The sequence below is a fragment of the Amblyomma maculatum genome, chromosome 10, assembly GCF_055883805.1.
Source record: "Amblyomma maculatum isolate TAMU_Amacu chromosome 10, ASM5588380v1, whole genome shotgun sequence".
Lineage (NCBI taxonomy): Eukaryota > Metazoa > Arthropoda > Arachnida > Ixodida > Ixodidae > Amblyomma > Amblyomma maculatum.
In genome coordinates this window covers 115,890,673-115,908,796 of record NC_139353.1, presented here as the reverse complement: position 1 = coordinate 115,908,796, position 18,124 = coordinate 115,890,673, and the positions used below count along the sequence as shown (strand labels likewise).

The window sequence follows — 18,124 nt, the reverse complement described above, 5'->3', positions numbered from 1 at the left end:
ACTTTCTTTTATGAGTATTGTATTCTTTTCATGCATTATATACAAATCATTAGCATTACTAAAACGACGTACGCCACAAAATAGTTTGTCTATCCGCGCAGCGCTGCACCAATAATAACCAACCAACATGACCAAGCATTCAATTTGTGCATTTTTTGTCTTGACAAGCTATGGTATAGTGGTATTTTCATCACGTTCATTTCTGAGCGCAAATGACTCTCGACTAAAGTCGAAATTCAAGCAATGGCAGGATAATATGCGTCGCGCAAGGTGCACTTATCGCGTAGCACGGCGGAAAAACGACGCTATATACGCTAAATATCTGGTCGGCTCTATCTATTCCATCCAAGGCCTTTCGACGTTACATGACATTAAGATATTATCTATCGGTGAAGCGCCAGCTTTGGACTGATTTCGGAAAAGATTACCCAAGCCACCTAATGCAAGAAGGGGACACCATATTGCTAGAACAAAAATTTCCGTATGAGGATATAAACAGCGCGAACACGAAAACAAGGGACAAGAAACAAGAAAGCCACAGTACATGCGCTGACTCACAACTAAGCCTAAGCCGTTTACTCCAAGGCCCAGAAAAACAAACACGAAGAAAACGAAACAGTCACGTGAAAAACCCCTGGGTTCACCTGCTGCATAAAAATTACTTTAAAAAATCACTTAAAAAATCACTTTAAAAAATCACTTAAAAGCAGGTGAACCCAGGGGTTTCCCAGGGTGAACCCAGGGGTGAACCCAGGGCGACATGCGCGTCGACGCGCATGTCGCCGGTGTTTTGGCAGCCGCGGCTGTTTGGAAACTTCGTTTCGTGGCCGTAGCGAACACTGGTGTTCACACCAGGCACGCTACGAGCAGCCTGGACGACAAGGAAAGCTACTACACCTGATTATGTGCTCTCTTCTGGTAGGAGTTCACGTGATCGGGGAAGCTGACATTAATCAGGCCAGCCAAAAGAGCGACGTTTTGGGAGTGATTAGGTTGGCGGATAAGAGCGTCAGTCTTCAAGGCGTGCGGGAACTCATCGGCCGCGAGCTGCCCACATTTCACCACGACTTTCTGTTTGTAACGCAAGAAAGGATTCCAGTGTTGAAGCACCAAGAAGAGCACATAAACGCCACTGACGTTTTAGGAAACACAAATGCTCTATTTATTACGAGGCACTTTGATCGATGGCGTATTGGGATTAAGAAAGCTGGTGGTCCTGTCATTGGTTTCATTTTTGCTGATCGAAATTTAAGTGTGACAGATCTTCGTTCGGAGATAAGTGAGCAGCTTTTAGATGGAGAATTTGCCTTCTGTGATAGGAATGGTTGGCCTGTGCTCAACACTCAACACTCACTACGTGGAAACAAGGACTGCAGAAAGCGTAAAAAAAAATAGTACTGGATTCACAATTCAGCAGGATTCAAAGAAGGACATTGTCATAAGTTATGCACGTAGCGAAGCAGATGAGCATGCAAAAAAGCTGAAAACTCAGCTAGAAGTTCTGGGAGCAAAAGTATTCTTGGACCAAGATGACATCGTTCCTGGCGATGACTGGCAAAACAAACTCAATGACGCCATTCAAAACTGCACCATATTTGTTCCATTAGTCACTGCGAGATATGGGAACACTACGTACACCAACAAAGAGGTGAAGCTTGCGGATTACATAGGGAAGTTTGTCATTCCTGTAAACTTCATGAAGTCCTGGCCTCCTAACCACCTCGCCATTCAGTTTGCCTCAATACAGTACATAGACTGGAGAAAGGCTCACGAGGTGCAACAAGGCACTCGTGAGAGCGACGGTGAAGATGACGAAGGCGTTCGTATTTGGGAAACCCGTTCTGTGGAGCGTGTTGTCAATGACATCTACAGCATTCTGAGGCAGTGCAAGGATGAGGTGGTGTTCAGGAATGCAGTCAATAACTCCGTCTTGGCGACAGCTGACAGTGCTACGCCTTTACTGTGCCCCGACAAGCGGCGCTTCATAGTCATTAGTGCTTCGGAAACGCTGTGTCCCAATTGGGTCTCGCCCAAAATTTTTGTTTCCGCACTGAGCACAAAAAGCAATACGGGTCACATCTGTTACTTTATTTCACGTGTTTTGGGCATCACCAACCTCGAAGGGATGTGGACATAGCTGGCTGGCTGGAGGCTAAGCCGAACCAGCGATGAGAGTTTCAAGCTGATCGAAGAATAATTACATAGTGATGACTCAAGCCACAGGGAGCCGTGAAGGTCCACGGTACCGTGAAGGTAAGACCCGAGAGTCAGATTTGCTTCTAGCTCCGATGACAGTGTCCAGCACCAGCGCGCCTCTCGAGCCAACAACCGCTTCGTCGTCGTCGGAACCAAGCACAGCGGCCGCGCGGCGCTAGGTACGTGGCTATATTTCCCCCTGCAAAAGGGAAACATCGTCCCGATGTCAAGGTGATAAGAGAAAATAGATTAGGGGTGAGGTGAACTGTACAATAAGTCAAGGTCTTACTTGCAGCTTCAAGGTTACAAAACGCGACGTTGACACAGCGCTCAGTCACGTGAAAAGTACGGCTTTAAGCGCACCACGCGCACAATTTCAGGTCGCTGACGCCGAACATTGACGGTCACATTTCCATCTGGAACAACTTCGTAGTTAACACTGTTTAAGCGGCGCAGGACTTTATAGGGTCCAAAATAACGGTGAAGCAGTTTTTCACACAAGCCTTTGTGGCGCACGGGGGTCCACACTCCCACTCGGTCCCCTGGTTCGAAGATGACTTCCCTATGCCGAGGGTTATAATATCGAGCGTCGGTGGCATGCTGCTCCTTGATGTGCAAGCGGGCCAGCTGGCGGGCTTGCTCAGGCTGTTCTGCGAAATGGGTGGCATCTTTTAACGTCGCACTGATAGGCCTGCCGAAGCTACTGGCCGACATCCCCCACCTGCATCACAGCATTTATGCTGACGACCTCACACTTTGGATCACGCGCCACTCAAAAGTGATCACGCAAAAGGTGGATTCCCAGCGCAATAAGTCAGCCACTGGCTTCGCTAAACCTCTCCACCAAGCTGCCCGAAGCGAGGTCAATGTTTGTGCCACTCGCGCCACTCACGATGTTTACCCGGCTGTCCGGTCCGCCGTCTTTCTCTGCGCGATGCGTTGTGGGTCGACGCGGTCGGCGGCGCGACGCTTGAATGGAAAAGGCACCATCTCTACGCCGGGCCCGTCGAGGCGCGCTGGCCGCCGCCATTTACGTTGGGCGTTGGAGCTAGCGGAACTATCGACGGAATGTTTTCGCCAAAGTAACGCAGCGTGTGTGAGCGCATGTGTGCGGGCGTTTACAGCAATTGCAGAACATCCTTTATGTAATGGAACGTCATTTTGACTTAATCATGAAATGTTTATGCATGACGTATTTCCTGCCAAACAACGTCATCCAATTAGATTTCAAAAGTGGCTCTTGACAGTGGGCAGTTGATTTCAGCCTATTCGTAATACAAGCGTAAGTGCTTTCCTTTCGATCCTATATACCTCTGTTTTTCCTCCACAATTACTTATAAATACCATCCAGACATCATGAATAGCGCTGTTAAAAATAAGTTTTCAAGTTCACGTCATTTTTACGTCACCCAAAAAGTCGTTTCGACAGACCGTAATTTCGCGCCACAAATTTTAAGCACGTGACTTTTGTGACAACTAATCAGAGAAACAAAAATGCGCCGAAGGGCGGCCATGTGTGTCGAGGATAGGGCTCCGGGAGGCGTGTTCACGAAAATATGGTTACTGTAGCAGTGCCTTGCAACTCACTCCCGCAGTATTGTTACCGGCGAATGTAACGTTTCTTAATGTATTAGAGGCACTGTGCACTGCCGCCGACATATCCCCAAACCACGCCGCCGGCCGCATATTTGCAGTGCATTTAAGTAGCAAACAAACGCCTCTGCTAGAATGCTTTCTTTGCGCGGCGAATTCAGATTGCCGCTGGGAATTCGCGTGCATCACACATTTTTCAGACGGTTCTCGCCTGCGGCAGTAAAAAGATAATACGTCGCATATAAAAGCTCCTTTGGATGGGCCGCTGCGTTGATTTGAGCTGCTCCAGTCGCGGTCAAGAAACGGGTCTAAAGACTCCGTGGCCTGACTCGAAGCGGTGATAATAATCAGTGGCCGCAGCGATTTCGCGAAACCGGAGAGTCGGAATTTCGATGCATCATGGCTACCGCATTAGATGAATATTTCGTTTGCACAAAGATGGTACATTTTCCCATTGTGCGCCGTGCCTGTTGACAAAGGTCGACACCCACGTGCGCAGCTGACTCTCCTTAGACCGCGTCTCATCGCTGTCGTGCCTGTTTTTCGTGTTAGCATCTATAAACATAATACACCTACGGTGCAGTGACTGAATTAAACTGGCAGGTTCCCCGGATAGGCGGTAAACTTGCATTATCGCTCTGACACAAACAGATATTTCCGGTAGTGTACAAGTAAAAAAATAGTTATTGAAAAGCTGCCCACGAGATACAAGACCAACAAAGCACATGCCCCCACAACTGATTCCAATGTTCAAAATATAACGAGGGGACATTAGAGCTCTTACGCACTGCTTTAGTGAGTTTTCTTTTTTTGCCTCTCAGCGCTTATTCTGGATACACTTAGTCTAAAATATTCGTCGTTGAGTAGGAGATTTCTTTATTTATGTATTTATTTTACCCCCAGGACTTACAAAAGCTGTGTAGAGGCGAGGAGCAAAGGTACAAATGATACAGTTGAATTGGATTGAAGGAGAGAAATAGGGGGAAAGAACAACGATAAACAACACAACTGCACTTATTTTAAACACACTTGTAAGTTGCAAAATATCAGGTAAATTGACCGGAACAGGTTGTTGTACGATCAGTTGTTTCTGTACCAATGTATCTAGGAATGAAGTTCACAAAAAATGAACGGGATGTGCGAGCAGTAAACGTTTCACAGTAAGTTATTAGGCGAAATGCGAAAGCGATGGTTGTAGGTGATAGCGACCAGGTCAGCAGGTAAGTTGTTCCAGTCATGTCATGTTCTTGGTAAAAATGAGTGTCCATACGTCATCGTGTTTTGGCGAGGTATAGCAACTTTGTAGCGATGATCGACACATGCAGAAACATAACAGGCGTGTATAAGAAGGCTCGATCTGAGAAGGCCGTTGTGGTGATAAATCCTATGAAAGAGGCAGATACGGGAAATCTTTCGACGGACAGTGAGGAGCGGCAGGTTTAGACTTAGCTTCATGTTAGTGACGCTTGCAGTACGATGATACTTGATGATAAAACAAGCTGACCGTTTTTGTACACTCTCCAGTGAGTTATTTAATGAATTGATGCCGGGGGGTCTCATATGGAAGAAGCGTACTCAAGGTTCGGTCGGACATATACGTAGTATACAATAGTTTTTTCAATGAAGATGGTGCAAGTGAAAAGTTCCGTATTAAATACCCAAGCATGCGATTGGCTTTGAATGCTATGTAGTTAACATGGGTCTTCCAAGAAAGATTATTCGTAAACACTCGAGCGCTATGTTTAGGTCACATATGCATTAAAATAAAAATCGAGGGTTCAGGGAGATATGTTTTCCAGAGTAATCCAAGAGCACCGTATACCCGCCGCAGCCATCTGGTCGCATCCTCTTCCGGGTTCACGGAAGTTGTCACTGCTGTCCGAGCTTTCATTGCGGAATAAAGAGAAATCGAATACATGAACAACGTTCGCCGCTGCTCCGTTTTCATGCACCTCGGAATCCTCAGGGCTAGCCAGATCATGTGCCCATACTATGTGGAATTTTATTTTCACTTACGTGAGATCTTACGAGTGACCGCTGCGCATGCGCAGAACGTGAAGGGTCTGCGTGAATGTCATGGACGTACGTGAGAGTGTAATTTTCACGTCGACGCCTTCGATTTGCTGGCGTATACATACGCGAAAAGGACAACATGGCGGTGCCATGCCCGCCCGCTTCACTGCGATGACAACTTCGTCGCTAATCTCTCAACGCGATGTTGTGTTCTGAATGGTTGCATTCGGTTTCCGTTTGGCCAATTTTACCCACACCCATAGCTCCAAGAAGCAAAATATTTTAGTTGTTTCGATAAAACGGCAGCTTTTCAGCTGTTAAGCCTGATGAATAAGTAGTTCTCGCCGTCACAGCATTGATCGATCGCGCGAGATCAAGCGAGCCCAGGGTGTCCGCTGCAGTATTTGTATCGCTCTACACAAAAGCCTAGGAAGGAGAGTACAGCTGACGGGCTTTGACGCCTTTATCCCCATCGCAAGGAGGGTGGGCTGCATCATCAACTTCCCGCTTCACCTCACTCCACCCCTACTCCTAACAAAACACGCCAGATGATGGCGAAACCCCATATCGTCTCACCCTTGCTGCAGACTCTTCGTATCACAAAGTGCAAAACTGCGAAAGACAAGGAAACCCTGGGTCATCCAGGACCATATGAGCTATACTTCATCTCACAAAATATCTGCAGCACAACGAAAAACAGAACAGCCCTTGCAATTGTGCTCCTAAGTGTCTCTCGCCCCTGCACACTCTAATAACGAAATGCGCTCGTACTGTCAACACCACCAATTTTAGGGGCTATAGAGGCGCGTAGAAGCACAATTGCCTATTGTAGTGCTCATGATCCTGATTGCACCGGGGTTCCTCTGCCTTTCGTAATGCTGCAAACATCTTGTGAGACGAAGTATATAATGGTTATGCTCCTAAGTGCCTCTCAGCCTTCTGCTATAATAGGCAATTATGTTCCCGCTCCTTGGTCTGTGACCACGACCGTCGACTGCCCTCAAGGCATACTGGGCACTGTTTAGTTATGTAACAGTCAACATCTTTAGTGACAAACTCTAACTGTGGATCCAGGTAGAACGAGGGGAAGAAGATGAGCTAAACAGTATCAAAAGCATTGAACAAGGGTAAAGGGGAGGAAGCCTCTGTTCGCTGATTAAGCCAACATTTCCACACAGGTACTTGTCTTCGTTTGAGCAGTGCGATCATCCCTGGCAGGGGTTTGTATACGCTTTTGCTTCCAAAGAAGAAAAGCTCGGGAGGGTGAGAGTGGGAGAGAAGAAAGTAGGTCGAGTGAAAAAATACATACACAATTTACCGACGATTAGGCGCGAAATTAGAGCGCAGCTCATCAGCTGCTTCACCTTTTTCGATAGATAGAGGCAAATATTTCTAGAAAGACATGTATGTACAATTACAGACAACTATTTTATTTTTCACACACATTCCTTCAAGAAACACTAAAGTAACAGTTCTTGACAGTCATGAAGGAAACTTCGTGGTCGGAGAAATAAAGAGAGTATTTAAGTTATCAGGAGGTTGCGGGAGGCAACGCGCGGGCCGATAGGAACGTTGCGCGGTGAAGAGACTAATGACACAAGCTGCAGACGAGAAGAAATAACCTTTGCAAATATCTCATAATCCACGTTGCATAAGGACATCGGACGGTACCCATCAACAGTTTCCAGCCCACATACGTCTATGGTTTTCGGGATTGTATGGCATGTCCATAAGAGATAGTAACAACTGATTGCGGTGCTTATGCTTGTGGAGCTTATGCCCCGCAATAGCCTAGGCTTCACATGTTAATCTAAACACGTTTCACTTTCTACTTTAGTAGGCCCTTGAACATTTTTGTGTGATTCACTGTCACGTTATTCAGTTTATTTGTCCTTCTCCTCCCCCCCCCCCCCTATGTGGAAAGCTTTTGAAAATTGTTCCCCTGCAGATATATTCCTTATAAGGACCTTTTGGAATATCTGTACCTTTTTAAGAAAGATGCGTCTGCACCGAAGCTGCTTTAGGTGCTGACTAATCATCGACCCCGCATTTAGTTCCTTCTGGTACTACCGCGTTTCTTTCTTTTTGACTCCACGTGATCAATGCTTCCAGGCTAATAAATGCATACTGAAGAAACATATTTATTATACACCCCGTGTTCTGCCTATAGGCACGCGTCAGTCCGTGACGTCAGTGGAGATACGGCGGCGCTGGCGACAGCAGTGACTTTTGTGGTTTTGGCAAAAGCATGGGCCGTCTGCATTGGATGGCTGCCGCTTGCTGCGTTTTCGGGCAAAATTCCTTCCCGACATTCCTGCAAGCTGTGGTGCGGTTGGTTGCGCTACAAGGCACAAAAAAGAAAATGGTACCTGTTTTCACTTACTTCTTGCGGTCGGACAGAGATGAGAGCGAACGAAAGAGGCATTGAGCGCGACAATTGTAGTCCCTTCGGCGACGGATTGCCTGGGCAGCTCACGTGCGTTGCACTTCTGCACTGAAACTTGATTGGTTCGTTTACAACTCATAATTGTCGTTATTGCTTTTCGGCCACACGATGAATAGCGCAATAAGAAACGCCTGCCGCTTATGCAGGTTTTTTGTATATAATACCAGGCCTTAAGACATTTAGACGCGATAATCCGTGTGCGTATGATCTTAATCCAACGCAGCTAGTAAACCGCCCTGTGAGTTCCATTCATCTCCAGTACTGCCCGCGCATATTTTTGTACAGAAAGAGACACAAAAACTGCTGTGAAGGTAACAGCAGTTACCTTGAGCGGTCACTCCAGCGCAATATTGCAGAAACAGGCCCAGAGTTCTGAAATGGGTTTTCTTTGTTTTTACTCTCCCGAATTTCAACCAGTGACTCTTCATCAACGGTCTCGATTTCGGGCGAATATCTTTAGGATCTGGGAAAAGTCTAGCAGCTCTATTTCTCAGACTATTGAATTTTCGTTTTAAATGTGACTAAGATCATAACGAAAGAATTATCCACGTACAACCAGCTCTGATCGAGTAAGATATTTAATTACGGTATATACTGTACATTGAATTTATTGTCCCGAAGTGAAATTGGCTACGAGGGAGGAAAAATAGGCAGAATAGGACTACGCGCATTTGAATAAAATGTTTGCCAATATATTAAACAATGCTAAGCAGATCACGCAAATTGCTCTGCAAACAATTGTGGACATCATCGTGGAGAACATTGCATTTGCGCTCATAGCAAATAAACAACAATTAGAGAATTCCTACGAGCCTTCATGTATATATTAACCTGTGAATGACAATTGCCACGTGTGCGATTAAACAGACTTTTATCGAGCCGGATAAAACGAGTTGGCAGTGCGCGCTAGGCGAATGTTACAAACAACTAGAAGATTGAGTTCTCATTTTTCAGTGAATTTTTATGACTTTAGTTGCAGGTACATTGAGCTAGAAATATAATTTCTAGTTTAGCACAGATGCTGGTAATATTGTTCTTTAGAGTGAAGCTGCTTGGAGCAGCAGAAAACGTACCCATCAAAATAGTCGTCATATGCAAAAAACACTTCTAATCATTCATATCATCGTCCTTGCGTGCGCTGAGAATAGGCCCGGAAGTTGGACAGTATTGACTATATAATACTCATCCTTATTAATGGTGATTTTTCATTTTCATTTATATTAATGAATCACTACAGTAGAACGTTGCTACAGTCGCCCACCGTAGCCGAGCACTGTTGAGGCCACGGAAAAGGAAGCCAAGCAGCACTCTTCGCCAGGCAATTCCAGCAGTAATCAGCTAGTAAAGTGCTGAACTACTCCTCAAGCATGCACGAAGCTATTTCTACGCACAAGCAAATATTACGCTTCACAATATTGGCACACGCGAACTGGTTTCGAAAGCGGCGTCGCTTGGTGCAGTGTAGGCACCCTGCGTTTTTGCTTACGCCCCATGTCGCTGTCGATCGTAGCGCCACCTTTGTCCGCCTAGCGGTCGTTCTCAAAATTCCTTCCGAGATACGAGCTGCAGCTGCTAATGCGTCGCCGGGAGAATTGGCGATGTTCGCGGCGGCGATTTGTTTTTGTTTTTTTTCAGCTCCTGCCGTATCTTCCTACGCTGGGCTCAAGGATAAAGTTACAATTGGCCTTTGTGCAGAAGCGAAATCATTGATGATGCTGCAGCATTTTATGAGAAATTAATGTGCATACGCGCCAGGTGCCTGCAGGCGCTAAATGACTAACTCATTTTTGAGCCCTGCTTTTTGTGGGCATGCTGCATCGAGCGAACAATCACTTTCAAATATTAATCGCTGTTTTTTTTTCTTTTTTATTTACCCGGCCTTTGCTTTGCAAGCTGTTTTAATATGTGCTCATGCATGATGAAGCACATTGATCCTATATAGGGGGTATTCACATGACTTCAGAGCTGATGTCGGTACGCAGCCGACGCTATCTTTGCGTCCTGTTCTGACTAGTACGGTTGGCGGTTAAGGTGCTCATGTGCGTCTGTTCTCACTATCATTATACCTCATGCCAGCACTGATGTTATGAAAACTAATCGGCATCATGAGTGACAGTTCAAATTATCTTCAAAGTCTGCGCGATGTGGAAGAGACCGGCAGATGAAAAAAAAAACAGTAACACCCACCCATTTGCAGTCGACGCGCCACTGCGCGGTAAGCGCCGACCTGCGGCTGCGCATAAATATTGTCACTGTGGTGATAAGGCCGGTGACAACAAATGAAAAGTCTGGGAGTGCGCTGAAGAAACTTGTTATCGGGATGACATACGCCCAGTAATGAACTAAGTTATTTGGCGGCTGCGATAGCAACAGTCGTGCACGGCGGTCGTCGAACAAAGAATGTCTGTCACACACGTCAATGCTCAATTTAAAGGCGGCTCAGAACCAACTATATAACATCGCAAACTGTAACTAGCACAACCTGGAATATTGTAGAAACATACACCAATGCCTGGAATCTTCGAGATAGATCTCGCCGCATCTTGCGCGACAAAGAAACTTATTAAGGTGCGTCACGCGAAATCGAGCATTAAAAAAGGATACAAATTTGATATGCGTGCCAGAACAAGAGTGATAAGGCCGCACGCCGGTGGCTGCTAAAAAAAACCAATACAGATTTGAAGGTTTCGCGACATTACTTCCTCCTTAAAAAAAAAAATGCCTCGATGTTATTTCTTCCAAAATAAACAAAGTAACCTCAACATTTAAACACCAGGGATTCTTTAACGCGCATAATAATGCTTCAGACAAAAATATGTATGATTTCTAGGCGCGCGCGTCGCCGGTGTGACGCTGTCGTACCGTCGGGAATGGCGAAAAATTTTATGTCCCAAAATATCGATGCAGTAACTTTTTACTTAGTCCGCGGCGGTGAAATGGAGTCCCAACCAACAGTTGATCTCCTGGCTTGTACTTTGCGTTGCGTCGTCGTAAGTTGTATCTTCGGGTGTCGGTGCTCTGTTTGTATTAATTACGTAGCCATGCAAGTCGTCGGGCTACCTCTGCACGCTGCAAATAGGCGGCGACGTCAAAGTTGTCCTTGTTGGTTACATGTGGCAGCAATGCGTGGAGCGTCGTCGTGGGCTCCCCGCCGTACACAAGCTTGAAAGTGGTTGCTTTGGTCGTCTTCTGGACTGCCGTGTTATACGCGAAGAGCACGTACGGCAGGGTGGCGCCCCAGGACTTGTGTTCGGCTGCCACGTACTTAAATGGCGGTCATGTCTGCGATCGATTTGTTGAGGCGCTCCGTAAGTCATTTGGTCTGGGGATAGTAGGCAGTTGTCCTACGGCGGCTCTTTTGACTGTAGTGCAGGATGGCCTGTTTGAGAACTGACGTAAATGCAGTTCCTTTGACCGTGATGAGCACTTAAGAACCGCCGTCTCGCAGGAGAATTATTTCGTTGGACAAAAAACTTAGCGACCTCTGCTGCGGTACCGTTAGGCAGGGATTTCGCTTCGGCCTAGCGGGACATCAGTTGCCACGATGACCCATTTTTCCCCCCTGATGAAGTTGGCAAGCGGCCGAGGAGGACTATCCCAATTTGTTGAAATAGCTTAATCGGAGCCAAAATCGGGCTCAGCAGACCAGCAGGTCTCATCGGGGGTGTCTTGCGTCGCTGACCTTCATGGCACGTTCTCACATAATGAGCAACGTTGGCAGGCAGCCGTGGGCAGTAATATTTTTCTTGTATCCTGTGCAGCGTGCACGCAAACACGAGATTCCCTGCGGTCGGCTCATCGTGCAGTGACTTTAGAATCTCGTGTCTGAGGTTTTTTGGTGCAACAAGAAGTTGCACGTTTCTGTTGGTTGTGAATTTCTTCATGACGACATTGTGCAAGCGAATGACGATGATTAACGCCGGAATACAGCAGGAGGGGGAAGCAGTCTTTCCTTCAAGGTAATCAGCCACGTGTTTTAACTCAAGGTCCAAGCGCTGCTGCTGTGCGAAGCTGCTGGCGCTTACCGGTCCTAAGAAGGAGTCTTCGTCATCTTCTTTCAGTAGCACAAACAAGATATCCGAGTGTGGCTGGAGCCGGCAGCCCCCACATCCCACGGCAGGCCACCTGCAGATTCAGCCTCCCTTCCACGCCACAGATCCTGACCAGGTCAGCGGTACGAAGCAGTCTTCGTTGTCTTCCGACGGACGACATGACTTAGGAGGGCGTAATAATACGCTGGATTCACAGGTTGCAAGCTAGGCGAAGTCCGATTTCGAAGCTGCTCGGGACCTTCACCGGCATTTTAGGAAGGAGTACGGACGCCTTCACCGAAACGGCTTGCACTCAAAAGCCCATACACAACCCTCAGCAGCGGCACGCACACCAAGTGTCAAGATGCTCCCCTTGCAGAAGCCCGCTGTACCGTAGTTTTCACGCATATAATTAAACTCTTTTTTTTACTTGTCATTTTGCTCCTGTGTCCTGTGTTCTCTCGGGAATCCTCTGGCTCCTGCGCTTGTTGTTTGTTATTTATTCCCTGCTGCTCACTATGTAGCGTGAGAATGCCTTTCGGCACAAGATACGATATGCGGTTCAGCAAACGAGGTAAGCTCGTTTTTTAGTCATTTTCTCTTCCCCTGTCAAACTTTAAGTTGCGTACTCCTTAGCGATTTAATGACCGGAACTAATGCTTGCATAACATCGTAGAGCTAGTATTAGTGCGCTCTTCATGGATGTCTTCGTGATGGCAGAATAGGCTACGCGTCAAATTCTCTCGGAAAACGTTTATAAAATAAATGCGGGGCCAGGGGAAAAGTTTTAAATCAGCACGATAGGAGCCGCGGCGCTGTTAGCCTCCCGCACTGTTTTTGCGGTTTGATCATTTCTTACGTCAAAGTTCTCGCAACCATATTTAAACGTTGTGGAGCTATAATGCGGCATTTATTGCAATATTTAATGCTTTGGTTTTCCTTTCCAGGCCGCACTTCTCAGCGCTGTCGAAAAGGGGCTGCAAAGATATTCGAAAGTGACTGGAGCCGGCGAGACCCCACATCACAAGGCAGACCAGCAGGTCCAGCCTCTCTTCTATGCCGCGCATCCTGACCAGGTCCGCTATCTAAAGCAGTCTTCGTCCTTTTGCGACGGTCGACATGACTTCGGCGAGCCTAATAATACCCTGGTTTCACGGATCCCAAGCGACACGGAGTCCAACTTCGAGGCTGTCGAAGATTTTTACTGGTATCTCAGGAAGGAGTACGGGCGTCTTCATCCCAACGGGCTGTACTCAAAAGTCTATATACGCCCATCAGCAGCATCACGCACAGCAAGAGTCAAGTTGCTCCACTTGCGGAAGCCTCCTGTACCGTAGTTTTCAGGCATTTAAATAAACTCCTTGTTGTAGTTACCATTTTGCTCCAGTGGTCACTCAGAAACCCTCTGGCTCCTGTGCTTTTTCAGTCATTGAATTCGAATGCAGAAAGGGGCGACTCATGTCGTTGCGGATGATATGTGACTAAATGTAGCGAATAGTTATTTGAATGTCCGATGCTTACTCATTAAGAGAAAGGCCTAGGCAACTCTTTAGCTAGAAACCACGAGCTTATGTTATATTTACTATTTTATAATATTCCATATAATGCAAAATTTAATTTGTTTTTAAGCGGTTTGAATTCAAATCGAATGTGGTGACGTTCTTTAAATTCAAAAAGAAATTTTCAACTATTAGACAGTTTATAAATTTTTGGCCATTTCGAAGTAGAATTAGATATAGATAGATGGATTTATTGAAAGGAAACGGCAGAGAGGTTGGTCCGAATAATTCAAATCTGGCCTGCGACTCTGCACTGGGGAAGGGAAGGAGAGAAGAAAGAAGGTCTTGATGGTTGACGATGTGGGAGAAGGCATATGAAATATATATACAGACACAGCAGCTTGCTTTACAAGCGCGAATCAAGTCCGCTGGCGCTCAAATAACGGCAAAGAGCACGCACTGCCTGGACGCCCTTCCACTTGTCCTGCCAAGCGCCCAGCAGCAGTTCCTCCGACAGAGGCCTCTTGTCTAAACGCTTCAAGGAAGCAGTTAGCAAATTTCTTTCGTTCGCATACTCTGGGCACACCAATAATACATGGTCCACAGTCTCTGGGATGCCACAAGTTGAACATTCCGTTGAGTCCATCTGTCCAATTAAATGTAAGTACTTGCGCGTGAAAGCCTCGTTTAAACGAAGTCTATGTATCAAGCATGCCTGATGACGCGGAATATCACGCGGAACATTAAATTTAAATGTTCGATCGAGCCTTCTTGGACGGATGTGTCGGGCGTATGGTTGAGCCCAGTAAGCTGCTGTAGCAATATTCATACGACTCTTTAGAAGACACGTCGTATCCGCTTTTGAAAAAGGCACAGCTGTTTGGAAGCCATTGATGAGTGCGCTTTTCGCTTCGACATCGGCCTGCTCATTCCCATGGAGGCCGCAGTAGGCAGGGATCCATTGAAAAGTTATCATGTGGCCTTGCAGCTGGGCAGACGTGATGAGCTCCATAATGTTTAGTGCCAGGGACTGATAGGCAGTGTGGCGTAAGAAGTTTTCGAAAATTTGTAATGCAGTCTTCGAGTCCGCGAATATACACCATTTTTCAGGTGATTCCTCACATATATAGGAAATAGATTCCCGAATGGCTACACGTTTGGCAGCAGTTGATGTAGAGGTATGTCCCAAAGGGAAATGCAGAGTCGTTTTCTGAGCTGGCATGACTACAGCTGCAGCGGATGCCTGTGCTGACACAGATCCATCGGTGTATACGTGAATATAATTGGGATATTCTGACCAGCTGTGTGCCAGAGTAAATAGTTTGAGTTCACTAATTGGTACCATTGATTTCTTTTGTATTCTGGGAACACGAAGGTGCACCAAAGGTTTATCCATCGTCCATGGTGGTTGGGTGGGACGATATGGGAGGGCATATCCTGTCGGTACTTGCGACTGATGGCAGCGGAGTGCACTTGTAAAACTGCAGTCCGGCCTCTCATCCAGAATCTTGCTGAGTGGGTGAAAACGGTGTCTTGCAAATGCTCGTAAATATACACGAAGTGGTTCGTGTGACAAGTATATGGACATTGGGCGAGCGTCTGCCTCTTCAATTGTGCCTTTGTTAGAGGTGCATCTGGGCAGTCCAAGGCATATTTTCAGTGCCTGAGCTTGCACGCTCTCTAATGCCCGCAAGCAAGAAATGCTCATACTAGAGAGTACTGGGAGACTTTACCGGATGTAGCCAACAAACAGAGCGTCGTAAAGCCGTATTAAGGAGCGCTCAGTTGGACCCCATTTGATGCCAGCTATGTAACGAAGTACATGGCAAAATTAATTAGCCTTTTCTTCACCATAGCAATATGTTTCGACCAAGATAGTCAGTGGTCAATAATTACTCCCAAGAATCTGTGCCTGGAGACGCATGGTATTAAGACTCCATGAAGAGTAATCGGGTAGCGGCTGACACATTTTCCCGTAAACGCAACCACTGCACACTTTCCTGCCGCTAAAAATAAACTTTGACGCCGCAAGTACATCGATGTTGATGACACAGCTCGTAGCAGTCTCGCACGTAGTTGTGGGCGCGTCGAACCAGAGGCCCAGATGCAGATGTCGTCAGCATATGCACTTATGTGGATGTTAGTTGGCAGTTCATTCACCAGGCCATTTAGTGCAACGTTAAATAAAGTTGGGCTGAGAACTCCTCCATGTGGAACTCCACGGCCGACCTGAAAGCGGGTAGTATCTCCTTCAGGCGTAGTCATGTAAACAGAGCGGCAACTGAGATAGCTTACAATCCACAAGTACAGCCGGCTACCAACTCCCACGTCGTCAGGTCCATCAAGAATAGCTTCACGGAGGACGTTGTAAGCTCCCATTATATCTAAAAATGCAGCAGCTACTATTCGACGGTGACGCTTTTCGTGTTTTACTGTCGCCACAAGGTCGATGACGCTGTCGATGGAAGAGCGTCCGCGGCGAAATCCAGTCATCATAATCGGATAAAGATCATTACTCTCTAAATACCACTCAAGTCTTTCCAGCACCATGCGCTCCATAACTTTTCCAACACAGCTTGCTAGGGCAACTGGCCGGTATGAGGTAAGTTCGAGAGGTGGCTTTCCAGGCTTCAAAAGAGCAACCAGGCGGCTAATTTTCCAGTGTTCAGGATTAGTACTAGAAGCCCATATATCATTGAAATAATTAAGTAGTGCAGTTCTGCCTTCCGTGCCTAGGTTTGATAAGGTTGAATAAGTAATCCCGTCAGGACCAGGTGCAGATGAATGCCGACAAGAAGCAAGAGCGGCGTCTAATTCAGCTATTGTAAAGGGCACGTCGTATTGATCATTCGGCGAAGGTGGTGCAAAAACCTATGAAATTGGTAACTGTGCCAGGTTTGTGCCCACAACCATTTTACAAAAATCTTCACCTACGTCAACTTCATTGCGGCGTTGGTAAAGGGCCAGGACACAAAAAGGGTGCCTTTCTCGCGGAGGTGTGTGCAAGCTTCTCCCAACATGCCAGATACGCGACAGGGGCTTACGGGGATCTAGTGATGAGCAGAACCGTCTCCAACGTTGTCGTCCTAACCTCTCCAGGTGGCGCAAAACTTGTCGTTTAGCTCGGCGAGAAAGTGCGAAATCTTGCGCGGATTTCGTTCTTCTGTACTTCCTTTCAGCCCGCCGACGGATCGCGCGAAGCCGCTCGAATTCCACGTCGATGCTGGACACTGACACCGGCACACTAACATAGCGAGTGTTCTCACTGAGCGAGGAAGTAATGAGTCCCTCTATTTGAGATGGTGACTGGAGGTCCACGCTGGAAGTCTCCACCGCTGCCCTAAAGGCAGGCCAGTCTGTGTATTGCACACGAGGTGAAGTGGCAGGTGCAAACCACTTGATGCATATACGTTGGTATGTGATCACTCCCATGTGTTTCCACATCACTACCCCAAGAAACGGAGGGATGGAGGCTTCTGGATACAAACGCCACATCCAAGCAGCTGCTGTAGGTTGTTCCGCGTAGAAACGTCGGTGAGCCGTCGTTTATATTGACGAGATCTTGCGTATGCATACAGTCTGCCAGGTCTCTTCCTCTATTGCTCATTATGGCACTACCCCACTGAGGGTGGTGAGCATTAAAATCCCCCACAATAATACGAAGAGCTGCACAACACTGGATTGTTGAAAATAGATATGATTTGTCGAAGCCATCCCTCGGTGGAATATAAGCGCCAATTACAGAACATACTCGTGCTTTCAGGGTTAACGTCAAACAAATGTAGTTGTTCGTGTTGTGGGGCTGCAGAGCATGGCGGATGTGCGCAATGTCTTGGCGTACACATACCAGCACTTTGCTTGTTTCGTCTGCTTCTCTAGACCATAGCAGAACATATCCAGAAAGGCGGAAGGGAGCCGGCATGTGGGGCTCACAGATCATCATCATCATCATCATCATCAGCCTGATTATACCCACTGCAGGGCGAAGGCCTCTCCCATATCTCTCCACTTAACCCGGTTCTGTGCTAGCTGCATCCACTTGACCCCTGCGAACTTCTTAATCTCATCCGCCCACCTAACTTTCTGCCGCCCCCTGCTACGCTTTCCTTCCCTTGGAATCCAGTTTGTTACCCTCAGCGACCATCGGTTATCCTCTCTTCGCACTACATGTCCTGCCCATGTCCATTTCTTCTTCTTAATTTCCCCTAGAATGTCGTTAACTTGAGTTATTTCTCTGACCCACTCTGCACGCTTTCTATCTCTTAATGTTACCCCTACCATTTTTCGTTCCATAGCCCTCTGGGTTGTCCTCAACTTAAGTAGAACTCTCTTGGTTAACCTCCACG

At 46.9% G+C, this 18,124-nt stretch overlaps 1 pseudogene; it reads left to right on the top strand.

Annotated features, from left to right (window-relative positions):
- The first annotated feature begins 778 nt into the window (after positions 1-778).
- LOC146177299 (uncharacterized) lies at positions 779-13,616 on the top strand (annotated as a pseudogene).
- The last annotated feature ends 4,508 nt before the right edge of the window (positions 13,617-18,124 follow it).